The 19,229-nt window shown below is 37.8% G+C and overlaps 1 protein-coding gene across 3 annotated transcripts in view; it reads right to left on the bottom strand.

Moving 5' to 3' along the window:
• LOC106092278 (exocyst complex component 3) overlaps positions 1-19,229 on the bottom strand; it is a 44,349-nt gene that overhangs the window by 21,377 nt on the left and 3,743 nt on the right. Inside the window, exon 1 of one of the 3 annotated variants that reach the window (XM_013259090.2) lies at positions 17,614-17,824. The exons of the other annotated variants lie outside the window; for them this stretch is intronic. The gene's annotated coding sequence lies outside the window, so the exon portion shown is untranslated. Of the gene's footprint in view, positions 1-17,613; positions 17,825-19,229 lie in introns of those variants that run through there. 3 annotated transcript variants of the gene reach the window in all.

Here is a 19,229-nt window from a genome sequence, read left to right as displayed (position 1 = left end):
GCTGCCATATAGTCCGATCCTCCGATTTAGGGTCTTAGGCCCATAAAAGCCATAATTATTATCCGATTTTTGATTAAATTTGGGACAGTGAGTTATGTTAAGCCCCTTGATATACTTCTGCAATATGGCACAGATCGGTCCAGATTTGGTTATAGCTGCCATATAGACCGATCTCTCGGTTTTTGGGTTTTTTGGGCCATAAAAGGCGCATTTATTGTCCGATGTCACTGAAATTTGAGACAGTGAGTTTAGTTAGGTTCTTAGACGTCCTTCTTCAATTTGGCCCAGATAGGTCTAGATTTGAATATAGCTGCCATATAGACAGATCTCTCGATTTAAAGTTTTGGCCCCATAAAAGGCGCATTTAAAATCCGAATTCACTGAAATTTGACACAGTGACTTATGTTAGGCTTTTCGACATCCGCGTCGTATATTATTCAGATCGGATTATTTTTAGATATAGCTACTGTACTTATTAGTATGTGGTCCAAATCGGAACATATTTCGATATAACTGCTATGCGACATGAGGTATGCAATTTTCACCAGATTTTGATGAAAGGCGGTTTACATATATACCTGAGGTGGTGGGTATCCAAAGTTCGGCCAGGCCCAACTTAACGCCTTTTTACTTGTTTTCAGTTAATGATTTACATGTCGGCTTCTTCATACAAAATTTCCTTGGACTTTTCTCATATATGGTCACTCGAATCCGCTAAAAAGTTGTTACGAATGAGAAATATTTAAATATTTATCTCCCATACATAAATGCAGGAAGATGGGTATGTGCATGCCATGCTGGGCCATACGGAATATACATTTTCTCGTAAATTTTCGTTTTTATGAGATATGTACATATATACGGAAATGTTTATTAGGTTAGGGAGGTATGTGTGAAGGAATAAATTAAAAGATTGTTATCATATCACACTATCCCAAGAGGACAAATGTTGTGAGATTTAATCAACACATAAAAACGAAGATAACTAAGCTGTTAAGGCAATCATTTTAACATGGTGTGGTATTGTTTTAAAAATGAAAAGAAACAAATTTCAAGCTCATATGGGAGTATTTATAAAATTCTAAGTGAAATGTACTTTTCTAGAGAGATTTTTGAATCTAAGAACTAAATTCCTCTAAAATTTCTCTCCATAACTATAATAAAAGCTCTTTTAACCCACCCTAATATACTTGCATACGTTCTAAAACACTAGGTATATATTCATATACTTAAAAATTCATTCAACAACGACTCAAAATTCTTTTTATTTTCTTGCAATTCAGCATATTTTTAATGCATAAATTACACGACCCCTATTGGTGCAAAAAATAAATGATAGATAGCATTAAAGCTAAATAGAAAAAATAGAAAAATATTCAAGCAAACGTGGCAATTGTATATAATGGCACAAGTAAATTTCAAATTGAATTTTTTTCTCTAGACAAATCAAATTTCTATGAAATTTTATGAAAATTTAAATCAATTTTCTATGGAAATAAAATTTTGGAAAAATTTGCTTTGACAATGAAATTTGGACAAAACTATGCAACAAATTAAAATTTGGGCAAAAAAAAAATTTTGATTATATCTTACATATAAAAAGAGAGTCATTTGCAAAAATTGGGAATTTAGACCGCATGTTATACATTGGGTATATACTGCAGTTGTCAGACCTATAATGCTATATGGTGTTGTGGTCTGGTGGACGGCGCTTCAAAAGTCCACCCACTGTTCAATAATCAACCGGATCCAAAGGATGGCTTGTTTGTGCATCACAGCCGCACTGAGGACGAAACCATCCGATGCACTCAATTTAATGCCTCTGGTCATTATGGCTAGACAAATTGCTGCAACCACTGACGTGTGGCAAAAGGAGCATTCCCTTTGGTCATAAGGTGTCTACGGACACTGTATTATCATTGCTCCAATGTCCGATGTTCAAGGCAGTGTGGATTACACCTTATCTGAGCCGCTTTTTGATAAAAAGTACTGTGCCACTTTTCCTGATAGAACCGATAGGAACTACGATATACCTGGTAATAGAAGTAACATAGACTTCTATACGAATGGTTCCAAACTACACGACCAGGTGGTCTTTGGGCTATACTCTAAAGAGCTGAAACTGGTCAAATCGAAAAGGTTACCCTACCACTGCAGTGTGTATCAAGCGGAGATCCTTGCAATTAAGGAAGTGGTGGAATGGCTAAGAAATAATGTCATCACGACGTTTGGCATAAATACCTTCTCAGAATGCCAGGCAGCCATTAAATCCCTGGAGAACGTATTTCTGAACACAAAAACCGGCCTCGACTGTCGCAGATCTCTCAAGGAGATGGCTGAACAGTTCAAAATTCTCCTGTACTGGTTGCCGGGCCACAGAGATATCCCAGGGAATGGTAGAGCGGACGAACTTAAAAGTCTAGGAACTAACCTACACATTCCAGGGAAACAGGAATCGGTGGGTATTCCTCTAGCGACATGTAAGCTAAGTTTTCAGGACCAGACCCGAAGGACAACGAATAATAGATGGTCACAAAGAGGGGGCTGTGAACATTCCAAAACTATGTGGCCTAATCTAGACTTGAAGAGGTCCACCGCTTTGCTGTCACTGGTTAAAACAGAGGTCTCAGTCATTGTGCCCGTCATGACAGGTCACTGACAGACTGAAGGTTGCCAGCAACGACTTTTGCAAAAGCTATGAGAACATCGAAAAAGGAGAGACTATAGAACACCTTCTGTTTCAGAAAGAGCACTGACATTCAGAAAGACTTCCACTTTAGGTTCACATTTCTTTGAAAACCTGCCCGACTTAGCGGATGTGAACATTCGCAAGTTGTTGGGCTTTTTAAAGCAATATGGATGGTTCAACGGTACGAACTAGAAGGCATTTTCCTTCTTTAGTTCATGTGGTATCACAATGAACGAAAACGCCTAAGTGAGTCTGAAAGCAGACTGCCACTTAAACCAAACCTATTTATAAATAAAAAATTTTTGTTGGTTTATTTGTTTATCGGTTTGTTTGTGTGTTCATTATAGACTCAAACTCTGCTGAAACGATTTTTTTTTTTTTTTGAATTTTTTACAGATGGTGCATTTTGGACCCGTAGTGAAAATAGGGTACTTTATTTTTCCCCCCTTACCCTAATTTTCAGAAACACCAGATCTCAGCGATGGGTAGGGCGATTTAACCGAATTTTTGTTTGCACTCTTATAGTAACCTAAAATAAAAATTTGGCATCAAAATCTGGGGTGGGGTGCCTAGTAGGACCGCCCACACCCAAAACCCGCTAAACGGATATATAGACCAATCACTACAATATGGGTATCAAATTAAAGGTATGTGAGAGTAGTAAACGAATCTGATATCCAATTGTGGGACCAAGTTGGTCACCCCACCCCTAAAAACTCTTCAAATCGGTTATATTTACCAACCATGGCAATATGGATCTTACATGATAGGTCTTTGGGATTTGGGAAGTCACGAAACTGACTTCCACTTTTGGGACCAAGTCTCTAGGGGTCCACCCCACCCCCAAACAGGACTTTTTACCTACTATTGCAACGTGGAGTTTAAAAAAAAGAGGTATTTTAGTGTAGAAGAAGTAAAAAGGCATTAAGTTCGGCCGGGTCGAACTTTGGATACCCACCACCTCGGGTATATACGTAAACCAACTTTCGTCATAATCCGGTAAAAAATGAGCCATTTTAATGCACCCATAGCAGCTACATCGAAATATGGCCCGATTTGGACTGAATTCGACACGGTCTAATAAATACAAATCACTGTTCAGTTTTGGTTCATTATTGGTCTTCTTGGCAGCTATATCCAACTATAGCCACCGTGTCAAATTTCATCCAAATCGGATAACAAATATGCCAAGACCTTAAATCGAGAGATATGGCACATATGTCCAAATCTGGACCGATCTGGGACATCTTCAAGAAGGTTTTCGAGGGGCCTAACAAAACTTACCGTCCTAAATTTCAATGAAATCGAAAAATAAATGCATCTTTTATGGGCCCAAGACCTTAATACGAGAGATCGTTCTATATGGCAGCTATATCCGAATCCGAACCGATCTGGGCCAAATTGAATAAGGATAACGAGTAGCCTAACACAACTCACTGTCTTAAAATTCAGCAAAATCGGTTAATAAATGTGGCTTTTATGAGCCTAAGACCTTGAATCGGCAGATCGGTCTATATGAGGGCTATATCAAGATAAAGTCCGATATAGCCCATCTTCGAACTTAGCTTGCCTATGGACAAAGAAAGAGCCTGTGCAAAGTTTCAGCTCAATATCTTCGTTTTTAAAGAGTGTAGCGTGATTTTGATTTTAACAGAAAGACGGACGGACTGGCTAGATGGTCTTAGATTTTAACGACAATCAAGAATAAATGTAAAGGGTGATTTTTTTAGCTATTATCTTTTTGGCATCACTGGTTTCAACAGCTCACTCACGTTTCCTGTTTTGTTTCACTGTCAAAAATCTTCAGTTTGGTCAACAATATAACCATGAATCGATGGAAAATTATTGCTCTGTTAAGAAACCTCATCGCGCGCTTCTTCCATTTTACGACGAAGCTAATTTCTTGGCTCAATGGGTACTTAAATAAGAAGAATTGTCGATTTTGGATTGAAGATCAGCCAGAAGCATTGCAAGAGCTTTCAATGCATTTAGAAAAACTCACAGTTTGGTGCGGTTTATGGGCTGGTGGCAGCATTGGACCGTACTTCTTCAAAGATGATGCGAATCATAACGTAACTGTAAATGGTGAGCGCTACCGTGGGATGATAACCAACCTTTTTTGGCCAAACACAAGAGCAAGAGCATGACTTGCATGACATGAGGTTTCAACAAGACGGTGCCACAAAGCACGCGTAACAATGGTTTTATTGAGAGGCGAGTTCGGTGAACATTTTATTTCACGTTCGGGACCGCCCAATTAGCCGCCTAGATCGTGCAATATAACGCCTTTAGACGATTTTTGTGGAGCTATGTAAAAGCTCATATCTATACAGAAAAGTCCGCTTCAATTGACGGATTGAAAGACAACATTGAAATATTTATGTTGGAAAGAGTATGCCAAAATCGGACTAAGCGGATGGACCATTTGAGACGCAGACACGGTCAACATTATATATCCTTCGATGGTGGGTATAAAAATCATATTCAATTGAAAAATTTATTGTATCAATTAATTATTTGATTGAAAACAGATGCACAAAATCATTAAATCCTCATTAAAGGGAAAACAGATGATCGAGCCATTAAATCCGGATTTAAAGAACAATGTAAACGGGGTTTAAGGTTTTAGTTACATTTTCCAAATAATTTACCCTGAATATGATATTTTGAGTACTCAACATATAGAAATACTTCTAACAAAAAGTTGTCAATATCGTTCTAAGTTTTGGCAAAGGCCACTTATGAAGCCACCATTTCTAGAATTTTCCTCCATAATTCTTATTACGAATTCAATCCTTGGTTTATTACTTCCCTTCATTTGGCCAACTAAATCTTTATGAATTTATCGATTTCTCAAAAACAGTTTTCCCTTAAACTTAACAAACACAGCCAATTTGGCTCAATTCAACATCACATCATATCCATCTCGCATCTCCCAAACTACCATATCAAATGAGTGTAGCCTGCAGTTATGTTGTCCGTAGGCAGGCAGGCGTTGTTCCATTCCATGCTACATAATATAACTGAGCCAAGAGCCAATGTCCTTGAATGGGCAAAATGAAAAATATCGAATATATAATCGAAATATAGTACACAAGCAGTGCACACACACACACACACAACAAACATTGCAAAATAGACCCGGCACTATTTCCGTTTCCATTGTCTGCCATTATCATTGTAAAGTGCTGGCAGAGGGGGAGCAGAGAGGGCGCCAAAAATGGAGGAGGCATGATGCACGGAAGAGGAACAAGGAACCACTTGTCCTATGCTAACGCGAATCAAGCCACAAACGAGCAGCAGCAGCATCAGCAGGAGGTCACATAGGCTAACAATTGTCACTCCGCATTTTATTTAAAAGTTAAATGCTGTACTTGTGCACCTTGTCTATTTCACTTCACAAAGTACATAACATTCTTTTTTTACCCATTTGCTGTTGCTGTTATTGTTATTGTTTTTTTGGTGCTGCCTTTGTTTTTGGCATGAATCACATCCTCCTCTTGAAAAAGTGAAAACCAACCATGTGATACGTACGATGTGATGTGTGATGAGCATGTAAAGTGCAAAGTGCTGCTCAAATGAGGGGCCAACATGATGTGTTTTTCCAAAGCCATTAGCTTTAATGTTCAAGCCGCATAACACTTCAACGGTCGTTGGGGAAAATTTGCCACAAAAAATAATGAAAACCAAAAAACAGACTTTTCCCAACCATAAGACAACCCCAGATGTCTGATGTTGGCATGAGAGTAATGAGTGATTACACTTCACAAATGGTGCCAGATTGCTTGCGAATTAAATTTAAAACAGTTAAAAATTTGCGTATCTCCCCTTAGTGGATGATTGGTGGAGAAGTTGCTAGCGAGCTTGGCTTACCAGTGCGGCATGCCGGGAGTTACTACTCCCACTTTGAACAATTAACAATGTGAGGACCGACACATTGATCCTATCTTTAGACTAGAAACGATCGATAAATTGGCCATTAGGGCAATAGCAGCCCGAGCGATAAAGTCGCGAAAGGTCCTGGATTGTAAGAAAGAGATTTACGCCTTTTCTGCATATATCACAATTTGCATCATCCAGGGCCCAAAGTATTCAGAGGTAGTGAGAGGGCAGAGGATTTGGCTGTTAGAGCCAAAGAATTACCACAAAAAAACTTGAGGAATGTCAAGCCTTTAAGGAAGGACCATAAAAATGCAATGGGGAGATTTGGGTCGTTACAAGACGTGGCTAATGTTGAGGCATAGAAAAAGGAGATCATTATTACTTTCGCCATTATTACGGAACACATAGAACTCAGGCGCATTTCCAAAAATAGGTGCAGCAAGTAATAGCGTGTACGGCACATAATTGCGAACGCAATGGAGAGTAGTAATTCCGTTGGTACACAGAAAAATATAAATCGGTTTCAATCATGAAATAAATTGATTCAATTAATTTTTTAATTGAAACTGCTTCAATCACGAAAATGATAATATCAATCACCGGTTTTGAAAAAGTAATTGAAAAAAATTCAATTAAAAAATTATTGAAATTTTCAATTCATTTTTTAATTGATCCAATTAAATTTTTGTTTTTTTTAATTTTCAATTAATTTTTTAATTGATCCAATTAAAAAATTATGGAAATTTTTTGAAAATTCCAAATAACGTCCTTGTTTGGTACACAGATGTTGATCTCATGGAACATGAACTTGAGATTCGTTGTTTCTGAAAAGGACCGTGGGCATCCGTAAAAAAAAAACACCGCCCGCGGTGCTAAAAAAAAATATTGGGAGTCGGTAGAGGTTCCCTATGGATTTGTTGTTGTTGTCATAACAGTGTATTGAGCACTGAGGCTGCAGCCCTTGGCCGATGAAGGACTCATCGGGTTAATCGGATTTTTGAATTCCCCTTCCCTTTATATTTTAGAGGACAAAATAGCCTTCAATTGAATTTACTTAAGCACCATATTTGAGAAATTTTTAAGATTCGATTAAAAAATTATTCGATCAATTATTGAACCAATTAATTTTTTAATTGAAAATGGCAAAAATTTGAAAAATGACTGCAATTGAAAAAAAAATATAAAATTCAATTAAAAAATTATTGAATCAATTAATTTTTAATTGAAACGAATTTTAATTTCAATTATATTTTTAATTGAAAACTTTTTTGCGATTTTTTTCTGTGTAAGACAACGAGAATCCTATGGGGTGATCGTAAGGATCGTAACAACACGGGACTTATACTGAAGGGTAATATGAAGTTTACCACCAAAGATCTGCAGCGATGGTTATACCCTTATAATGCCTCCTACCTCACTTTTGTGAGGTACTGTACTGTTTTGTAGTGGCAGCTTATGTAAAAACGTATTCCCAAAGAAGTGTCGCACTGCGGCACGCCGTTTTATATGAACTATAAAAAGGAGGTCCCTTATAGTTGCGCTTAAAGTTGAATTGGACAGCTCTCATTGATATGTGAGAAGTTTGCACCTTTTCCTAGATGGAATATTCATGAGCAAATTTGCAACACAACCATTCAACACCAAACAATGCAAAAACTAATGACTGTACAAAACACAAATGATTTTGCGGTGGTGCTGTAGTGTATGTGTATTTAGCGCTATGAAGCAAACGAACGATGCCTGAGTTAAAACTAACACCGCAAATACTTATGCTCATGAGTCTCTCATATATATGGTGGTATGATGAGTTCTTGCCAAAAACAACGCAAACACCGCAATTTTATTTTAACATAAAAAAGCTGGAAACAATTTTAAAAAATTGTGAGAATTAGAAATTTAATATGAGCAATATAAAAATATATATTTTTTTTAAATAAATGTGATTTCTTATCGTTGCGAAAGCAATCCCTCAATCATGATCTAAGTCAATGTGTTATGACGATGCGATGTTTACGGTGGCCTTTCTTGTCTTACATTCACTCGTAACATCGCCAAAGACGATATTAAATTATGATTCAAGTCAATGTGTTGCGACGATGCCTCGTTTATGGTATTTCCATTCTCGTCTTACATTCACTCGTAACACCGCCAAAGACGATATTGAACGAAGCATGAGTATGAGTATTTGTATGAATATTCATACGTTCGCCACTCATATATGTGTGCTCAGCATAACATCGCATCAATTGCGGTGACGATAGATACTAACACCGCATTTTTATGAGTGTATCATAAATAAGTAAAATATGATCGCTTGCAGTTCTCTAGTTGCCACTATTTTTACGTATACCCACCACGGTAGGATGAGGGAATACTAATCTGGTCATTTTGTTTGTAGCACCCCCATCCGCTCCACCCGGGTAGAGCGAGTGAACCGAGTCCTTAAAGGCTAAATAAGCCACGCAACATAGTACGGCAAATTGTGAGTTGCGTGAGAGTAACGAGCTAGAGGGCACTTCAAAGCGGGTTTTTTATCGCCACTCCTTTGTTTGACTAGCATACGAAATAAAATAGCCTGCTATAAATCCTAACTAAATAGGGATATGAACACGATGCGATATTATTTCTTAAGAACAGATATCCGAAGCAGCTAAGCAGAAGTGCGAAAGTGTCTTGGATATGGAATGCGACTGGGCTTTCCTTTAGGTCTGAAGATTTACATGTAGAAGGTGACTCTGCTCTTTTCTGGTAAGACCATGATTGTTTAATTCGAGGCACCACAACAAAACGATTTCGATATTCGACGAGGTGAAGTACTTGGGAGTTATCTTGGATAGAAAACTGAACTATAAATACTATATTCAGGAACAAACTGACAAATCTCACAGATGCTGGCCACAATGTAATCGAGTAGTAGGCTCGAAATGGATTCTAAATCCGATGATGGTCTACTGAGTTTCTTATAGACCAATACTCACATACGACTATGGAGAATTAGAGGCAGCTATGACGAAAAAGTGTTGGATGTCATACCAGTACGATATGTGCAAAACTTTAGCCAAATCGAATAAGAATTGCGCTCTCTAGAAGCTCAAGAAGTTTAATCGGGAGATTGGTTTTTATGGCAGCTGTATCAAGTTGTGACCCATTTTTAGCACAACATTTGAATGTCATACAAAAACACCTGGTGCAAAATGTCAGCCAGATCGGATAAGAATTGTGACCTCTAGAGGCTCAAGAAGTCAAGACCCAAGATCGGTTTATATGGCAGCTATATCAAAACATGGACCGATTTGGCCCATTTACAATCCCAACTGACATACACTAATAAGAAGTATGTATGCAAAATTTCAAGCGCTTAGCTTTACTTCTTCGAAAGTTAGCATGCTTTCGACAGACAGACGGACGGTCATAACTAGATCGACTTAAAATGCCATGACGATAAAAAATATACCACGTCATACCATCACGGGATATTTGATGCGACGATAAGAAACCTGTTCGAATTGGAAGAATTTTCGGAACGGTTACCGAAGACAAGTGCGAGACTCTATTAGCAGTGAAACAACCTTACAAATGGAAATTTGCCCGTGAACATTCCATTAAAGAGAAGGGGAAACATTTTCACACATCAATGGGTGCTGCTCGATTCAACCATAAGCTCAATGATAAGGCCCTTCTTTTTTATGGCCGAGTCTGAACGGCGAGCGGTGGCAGTACGACACCTTTTTTGGTAGAAGTCTGAACATTTTTTGGCGATGTTCTCGGCAGAATTCGAACCCAGGCGCTCAGGGAGTGTGCACTCGAAATTCCTGGTATAGTTTATTTGACACTGCTTTTTTATCCACGGGATAACTATGAGCACAACGCAGGCTGGAACTTTGAGCCCCAACTTGTGTGGTGGTCAACGTTATCACGAGAAGCTTAACTGAAAGCCAACGGGCGGGTGCACAGGAAAGCTTCATTTTTACGCAGAGTAGCTGCAAACGCGGCCGAGGGCAGTCAGCGATTTCGAGAGGAGGGTCTCAGTGAGGATTCAGATGGCACTGACTCTTACTTAAATACTGAGTGCAATGATACTCGAGATGAAAAGGCGAGTTATTGGTGCCTTTAAATAACCAATGGCCATCATCAGCGTCTGTTCCCAGGTTAGAGGCGGTTGGAAGCGAGCGTCGGATCTTGGAGCTAGCGGCTGTGCGATTTCAAATACCCATGCGGTTGGGGTGCTGGGCAAGTAACTCACCCCCAGAAATCTCTAAGGATCACTCTGAGAAAGAAAAAGAGTAGTAAAAACGGACCTCCCTAAAATTGACGACCCACGCAAACGAGAAAAGAACCATGATTTGTGGATCTGCATCTGTAATATCTGCACTCTTTATAGAGAAGGTACAGTATACGCACTGGCGGATGTATTGGACAGGTACAAGGCAGAGATATTATCACCTTACAGGAAGTACGATGGACCGGGAGTGGCGTCACAACAACACTAAATGGTGACGAACTATACTATAGCTGCCATAACACGAGGCATGAATTTGGCTGTGGATTTGTGGTTAGTCGGAGACCGAAACACCTTTTCTCCAGCTTTACTCCGGTGGATGTAAGGCTAGCCACAATCCGCATAAAAGCCAAATTCTTCAATATCAGCCGTATTTGTGCCCATGTCCCGACGGAAGACAAGGACGAACAGACCAAGGATATTTTCTATGAGCGCGGGAGAATACCGATGCCTCACCCATGATATTAAAATCGTTCTGGGAGATTTTAATGCAAAGATAGGGAAGGAAGAAATTTTTGGTCCAACAGTCGGAAAGTTTAGCCTCCACGAGATAACGTCCAGTAATGGGTTGAGGCTGATAGATTTCGCCGCGGCAGCATCGGAATTCAACATCGAAGGTTTTACACGGCCACATGGTTGTCACCCGTTCAAAACACAAGAAACCAAATTGATCATGTTGTAATAGATAGAAGGCATTCATCCATCAAGTTAGATGCACGATCTATCCGAGGAGCGACGGCGCAGTTGCAAACCATTGCCCACTCCATGGAAAATGCCACAAAATCCGTACTTGGGAACCGGAAGCTTCCCCCAATAAACCTATGGTACGATCAAGAGTGTCGAGATGCTACTGAAGCCAAGAATGCGGCATACAGAGCAACCCTGCAATCAGTAGCAACTCGCTAGATGAAGGAGAGGTATCGGGAGAAAAGGAGAGAGGAGAAACACAAGAGCCGACGGGTTGCCCGCTGAACTATTTAAGACTAGAGACGACACGCTGATGTGACTGAAGACTGACATCTACCTGTTCACGAGGAAGTCGAAGGTGGGCCAATCTGACGCACCACGTTTCAAATACTTAGAAGAGATCTTGGAAAGGAAACTTAATTGAAAGTGTCACATTCGCCAGGCTCATGCAGAAGGCTCACAGATGTTGAGCACTATCAAAATGGGGCTTGAATGGAGAAAAAGTGCAACGTAAGGATAATACAACAGGTTCAGAGAACATGTTGTCCTGGCATAGGGGGAGCAATGAGGACGTCGCCCACTAGGGCACTGGAGACTATTCTAGATATCCGACCCATTGGCGTGGGCGACGAACACTGTGGAACATTGAAACAGTCGGTAGGACGCCGAAAATCCCATGGGATGATCCAGATCGTGAGAGGATGAGTCTATTACTGAAAGGAAGTAAGAAGGATGTCTGTATAGCTTTTGGTATCATTAAGGGACACATTGGACTACGAACTCACTTATGCAAAATCGGCGCGGCAAGTAATAGCATGTTTAGGGCATGTGGAGAAGATAATGAGACGTTGGAGCATTTGGAGCATGAGGTCACAATAGCAGACATGAACCATCTTAGTGTTTGGATAACACTATGCCGGGCAATTGCAAAATATTGCAATTTCGGCTGGAGAAAAAAAATCCTACAGAAATTTACAGCCTCTCTTTTGCAAAACTCATCTCCTTTTTTTCGCTCTCACGCTGTCTCTTACTGGCAAACCACATTTTTAGAGATGGGTTTCTACCAGGTCCAACGCTTGGGTAAATAGAGGTCTATCAAAACGAACTATTTCAAATTTCATCAAAATCAGGTTAAAAATTCTGCTTTTAAGGGCCCAATACTCTATATCGGGAGATCGGTCTATATGGCAGCTATGTCCAAATATGGTCCGATCTGAGCGATCTTCAACAGAAAGTGGTAGAGGTCTATCAAAACTCACTGTTTCAAATTTCATCAAAATCGGATGAAAAATTCTCCTTTTATGGGCTCAATACTCCATATCGGGAGATCGGTCTATACAGCAGCTATATCCATATATGACCCGATCTGGAGGATATTCATCAAAAAGGTGTAGAAGTGTAGCAAAACTCACTGTTTCAAATTTCATCAAAATCGGATGAAAAACACTCCTTTTATAGGCTTAATACTCTATATCGGGAGATCGGTCTATATGGCAGCTATGTCCAAATGTGGTCCGATCTGGACGATTTTCAACAATAGGCTAATAAGTATACCGAAACTAGCTGTGCGAAATTTCATCGAAATATTTAAGATGAAAAATGTCCCTTTTATAGGCTCATTACACTATATCGAGAGATCGGTATATATGGCAGCTATATCCAAATATGGTTCGATCTGGACCACATTTGATAGGAATGCGAAGGAGTCTACCAGAACTCACTGTGCCAAATTTCATCGAATTCGGATAATAAATGGATCTCTTATGGCCTCAATACCCTATATCAGGAGATCGGGCGGTCGGTCTATAGATATATCCAAATATAGTCTGATCTGAACCACACTTCACAGAAATGGGTAGGGGTCTACCAGAATTCACTGTGCCCAAGTTCATCGAAAACGGATGAAAAATTACCAATTATTGCCTAAAGACTTTGAGTTTGGAAATCGGTCTATATAGCGGCTATATATTGGGTTGCCCAAAAAGTAATTGCGGATTTTTTAAAAGAAAGTAAAAGAATTTTTAATAAAACTTAGAATGAACTTTAATCAAATATACTTTTTTTACACTTTTTCCTAAAGCAAGCTAAAAGTAACAGCTGATAACTGACAGAAGAAAGAATGCAATTACAGAGTCACAAGCTGTGAAAAAATTTGTCAACGTCGACTATATGAAAAATCCGCAATTACTTTTTGGGCAACCCAATATAACTAAAATCCGATTTTACGAGATCAGAATATCAGGTTTATATACAAAGAATACTAAATCATGAAAAATGGTTTGGAAAATATTTGTATACCTACGACATTGCAAAATTATAAATACCCAGCTTTTGGGTATAAATGGGTAAATACCCGGGTATTTACGTGAACACTCTTATTGGCGATTGCTTCATAATAAATATTGTCATATCTTCGAAATTACTTTATAAGTGTACGAGAAAATCAAATTTAACTGGAGGTTTATCCCCTCGATAACCTTATGTACCGGTTTCTTGCCACGAACGTTATGTTTTCTCCGAGAAACCGGCCCTAAGTATACCCGAAAAAGGTCGTTCACGAGCACATATATAAATTACTGGTGTTCAAAGGAAAATAGCCGGATTAGCTAACATGCCTGTTGCCTGCTTAGCACAGTAGATTCCGTGAAAATAAACTAATCCCTATCAGAGGGTTTAAAATGTTTCATAATCACCGATTTCCCCTCAATGTGCAGATTTATGATGATTTTTTTGCTTTGAGTTTCACTTGGAAATGGTGTTAATATGTCGTGTCATTAGTTTAATGGTACATACTCGCACATACATACGAGTCCGGGCAACAAATTCCATTTTACAGAAACAAATTCAATAGTCATGATGAATCTGGCAACATTTTACCACTACCTACAGGCCATGCTATGTTGTTATTGTTATTGCATGTTATGTATCTTTGTTTTTGTATCCGTATCTCTTTTGTTTGATTCGATTTGGGATTTGTTGTTGGTATATACTCACGATGTTAGTTGTGTGGCTGAGTATGTTTTCCTGTTTTCGAAACATTCGATAGGGGCGCTGTTAATGGCGATGGTGTTAAGCAGTGATGCCAGTTTTTTCTTTGATATTATAATCTTTTTTAAGTCACTAGAAATTAATTTTTGTTTGAAACATGACATGTTACCAAGATGAAAAGAAGTGATTTATGAGAGTATAGGTATTACGTTTGGGAGCTATGGAAAATGTTGGATCTTATATACCTATTTACATTTTGGTACTAGAGTCATAAGTTTAAAAGTATTAGATTTTGAACGGGGCATTAAAATTACCCAAAAACCCCGTTTGCGCAGCTCATTAACTACGGATTTAAGGCTCTCGTCAGCTGATTTTAAAAAACAGATGATCGAACCAATAAATCCGGATTTAAAGAGCAGTGTAAACGGGTTTTAAGATACGGTTTAAGATACTTTGTCAAAGAATATGACGCATTATTCCTTTAATTGCGATTTGCATTAAGACTTGTTTCATTATGACTGAGTCGCATGTCTGAAATAGACGAAATCACTGTCAGAAAATACTGGGATGGGGGAGTTAAAAAGTTGTTGGGTCTTCCAACTCACAAATATGACTAGGAATACCTAGACAGGCTGTTCTTACTCTTCTGCTAATTTTTACTGGAAAGTTAGAACAGACTAATATAGGTGTGTTCCCGTACTTTCCTAGCAAAAATTTGCAGGAGAGAAAATACAATTTTTACTCTCTTTTTTTATTTATTTAAACAAAACAGCTGGTTTTCATAAAACATCTGATTCGATGCTTCAGAGTCAATACCCAATCAATGAGTCTAGAGTCCGCGTCAAGTTGTTTTACAAGCATTTTATATGGGACTCTCATGTCGCTGGCCTCTGACGCTAGCGTCAGCGAATTTTTGTTTACCATATGAAATGTATGTAAACAATTTGACAATTTTAGCAAACATTTCACATTTTGTCATACTTTTAAAAGTTCTTTGCTGTGCTATTCTTTGAATAGAAAGCATTGAACGAAATGGTCTATAGCCGGACAATATCCTGTAATGGAATCTAAAATAGATTTAAAGACCAATAAAGAAAGCGCAAAAAGACAAACTAAACTAAACTTAGTTGAAGAACATAATTTTATTCTACATACCAAACTTCGGTAAAACCAGCAAAAATTAAAGCTTCTACGAACCGAGTTAGGATAATCGAAAGACCGGTTTATATGGGAGCTATACCAGATTATAGACTGTAATCGTCACAGAAAATTTCAACCAAATCGGACGAAAAATGCGGTTTGTAAGGACTCAAGAAGTCAAATCGGCAGATCGGTTTATATGGCAGCTATATAAGGTTATAGACCGATTTGGACTTTACTAAGTTCAGTCTTTTAAAGTCACAACAGAACACTACTCGCAAAATGTCACCCAAATCGGACAAAAATTGCGGCTTGTAAGGACTCAAGAAGTCAAATTGAGAGATCGGTTTATATGGGAGCTATATCCAAATCTGAACCGATATGGCCCATTTGCAACCCCCAACGACCTACTTCAACAGTAAGTATCCGTACAGACTATATATCGGCTAGCTTTACGCGTTCGACCGCTATCGTGATTCGACAGACGGACGGACATGGCTAGTTCGAATCATGGTGGTGGGTTCCCCAGATTCGGCCCGGCCGAACTTTTCACGCTTTTACTTGTATTTATCTACATAGTCTATTTTGAAACTTTAATAGAAATTTGATGCTGAATATTTTTTCTTTTGATTGCATTATGGGACACATAGTGAAATTTTGTGGCGATCACTTCTGCAGAATATTTTAATCCGCTACACTACCATTTTAAGAGTCCTGAGCTCTTTTAAAAAGGAACCGTAAGGGCCCCCTTGAGGGTTAAAAATTTTCCTCGCAGTCTTGTCCGTAATATTGCAGAAGACACTGTATTACGAGTAATTGTAAGCCAACAATTTAGAAGAATGATCAGAAGTGAGAACTTCCCCTCTCTTGTTTGGTTACTTTTCGATCTAAACTTTTAAAACGCTGATACATGTGTATCTTCTCTTTTTGGCTTCTCTTTCATAATCTGTGGGATTTTCCCTAGTATTTGGTGTTGTTGTTGTAGCAGTGTGTTGTACACTGAGGCGGCAGCCCTTGCCGATGAAGGAATCCATCGGGCCAACCGGCTGCCATGGGATTAAGTATTTTTTGTTGTCTTCCACAGTGTAATTTTCGTCCTGATCGAGAGGATTTTGTTTGGCGTGGAAAAGACATTGTTTTTAGGACATTTTAACTTCTTATTCGTAATCGATTTTAGGTTTATTTTTTTTTTTGTTTATAAAATTTAGACTTAATATTTTTTCAACTATATTCCATAAATTCAAATCGTTTTTAAATTTTTTTAATTCACATAAAATGTTAAACACCATTCCGTTATTGCTAATATTCATACGGGATGGAAATGTTCCACTTAGAACTCATAAAAATAATGAAAAATTGGCATGTCTGGCAGCACTGATGGCAATTGTTGATGATTGTGCGTTGGGGCAAATAAAAAGGAAGCAACAAGACAACAACAACAACGTTTATATATATATTTCTATATTTCGAAATTGATTTATTTGTTATTCTGTTTTTTTTTTGTTCATTGTTTGCAAAAATTCAAACACAAATTTCTCTTCATTTTAATGCACGATTTTTACGCCGGCATGTTTGGCTAGGTATACATGTGTGTGTGTGTTTGTGTGCATAGGTGAGTACCCTGCTGATAAACACTTTGTTGAGCTGGCTGCTTCAAGTGATTGTCTGGCATTCTGCCGACGGGCTGTTTATTGTGATGTAAACTTTGCTTCATATTAATATGTTATAACACGCATAAATACACATTCTTTTGAATTACTTTCTATTCATTTTATTGTAGGTATTGTATTATTTTTTTTTTTTATTCTTTTTTTATACATTGTTGATGGTGATTTTTTGTTTACCCCTTTGTTAAATCTTTTTCACGAGTAAAGACAACATTCTTCTTTTAAAGTCTTCCACTTTGCTATATTGTGAATTCTATGTATTTGTCACAAATAAAACTCACTTTTAAGCTTTCTTCACTTCAATTTTCACTGCAATCAATATTCTTAGTTGTAGTTTTCATTCAACATTTGATAATAGTAGCAGAATATACAATACTCTTTGGGTGGTGGTGTGGTGTATACCAAATAAAAAAAATCTTTTTCGTTTTTCGTCCTTTCGACCGTCCGGGTTGTCACGCACCACCCGCGTTCAAGAAGATACTCTCTGCAATAGCTCTGCCAACAGACTGGTTGTATCAGGGATGATAAATGATGTTGGCAAAATGGTATTCAAATAATTTTAAAAGGTACTTTTTGTAACCAAAAGGTACCATTTTTTACTTAGTATGGTCATATAAAAAAATGTAGTATGGTAACCCACAATACCAATTTATTTATTTTATTTTCCAACACTAGTATTTATTTTCCAACACTGCTTATCCATACAAAGTTATTTGAGTATTCACATACTGTCGTACAACAGTACGTTGTATGAAAAGGTAATGCAAATGTAGTTAACAGTAGTATAAACTGTTTCGGAATATTTGCTCAAATCAAATGGATTTTGGTTGTAGTGTAATTGGCTTATTAATTATTCAAATTTGTTAACAAATCTATTTTATTACTTTAGAAAATCATTTTCCTAATTATTTACAACCATTAAGCTATGAAATGTAGATTTTAATAACTTTGATAAAAATTCGCAACTGTTGTCACAAGTAGTAGACTTATCTCCATTAAGGCGCTATTACACGGCATGTAGATGTCTTATGACATATCACTTTTTGTATTCACATGTAATTGAAAATGTTTGTCAAAATTGTCAATTTACATACGATTCAACGTTTGTACTATCACACCTGTATGTTATTTTCGTATGACATAACCTAAAAATTTTTAAGCAAAAGCTGTTTTTCATGCGCAAAAATTGTCAAAGTTGTGAAAAAGATAGTTAGATCATAAATTTATCAAAACAATTTAATTTGGAGTTGATTTCATTCGACTGACAAAAAAATAGCTGAAACATTTTGAAAAGTGACAGATCGTTTGATCACACGACATGTACAACTAAACATGTGCTAAATTTGATATGTCATAAGACAACTACATGCCGTTAAATTAAGCCTTAATGGCGATTGGTTATGTTTATGCTTTGTTTTTTTTCGAGTCTTCAGTATATTTAGATCTATACTGAAATAATTATTCTCGAAAAAATACAAAATGAATCGTGGGGGTGCCATTGTACTTTCGATGTTTAAAAAGTATCAAAAAAAGTACCCAAGTATCAAAATTATCATCCCTGGATTATATGCGGGCTCTCTTAGTAGGAATGTTCGTGTACTATTTCAGTGAAAATTTGGTGGAGAGTAAGAACCGCCTTTACTCTCATTTGCTACTTATTTAAATTTAACAGCTGGTTTCATACAACAGCTATAATGACCAGTTTACATGGCGCATCATGATGCGTGGTTATTGCTAAGTGTTGGTGGAAATAAGGGTGTATGCGTCACATAACCATCTGTCATGGCTGAAAATCAAAATCATTTGATTTTTTTTCGATGATTGGTGTCTATCGATTACCGTTTACAAATAAATGTGGAATAATTACTTTACAGATATTGGTGGGGGGTGGGAAAAA

The sequence above is a fragment of the Stomoxys calcitrans genome, chromosome 5, assembly GCF_963082655.1.
Source record: "Stomoxys calcitrans chromosome 5, idStoCalc2.1, whole genome shotgun sequence".
NCBI lineage: Eukaryota > Metazoa > Arthropoda > Insecta > Diptera > Muscidae > Stomoxys > Stomoxys calcitrans.
This window is presented reverse-complemented; position numbering and strand designations above follow the sequence as displayed.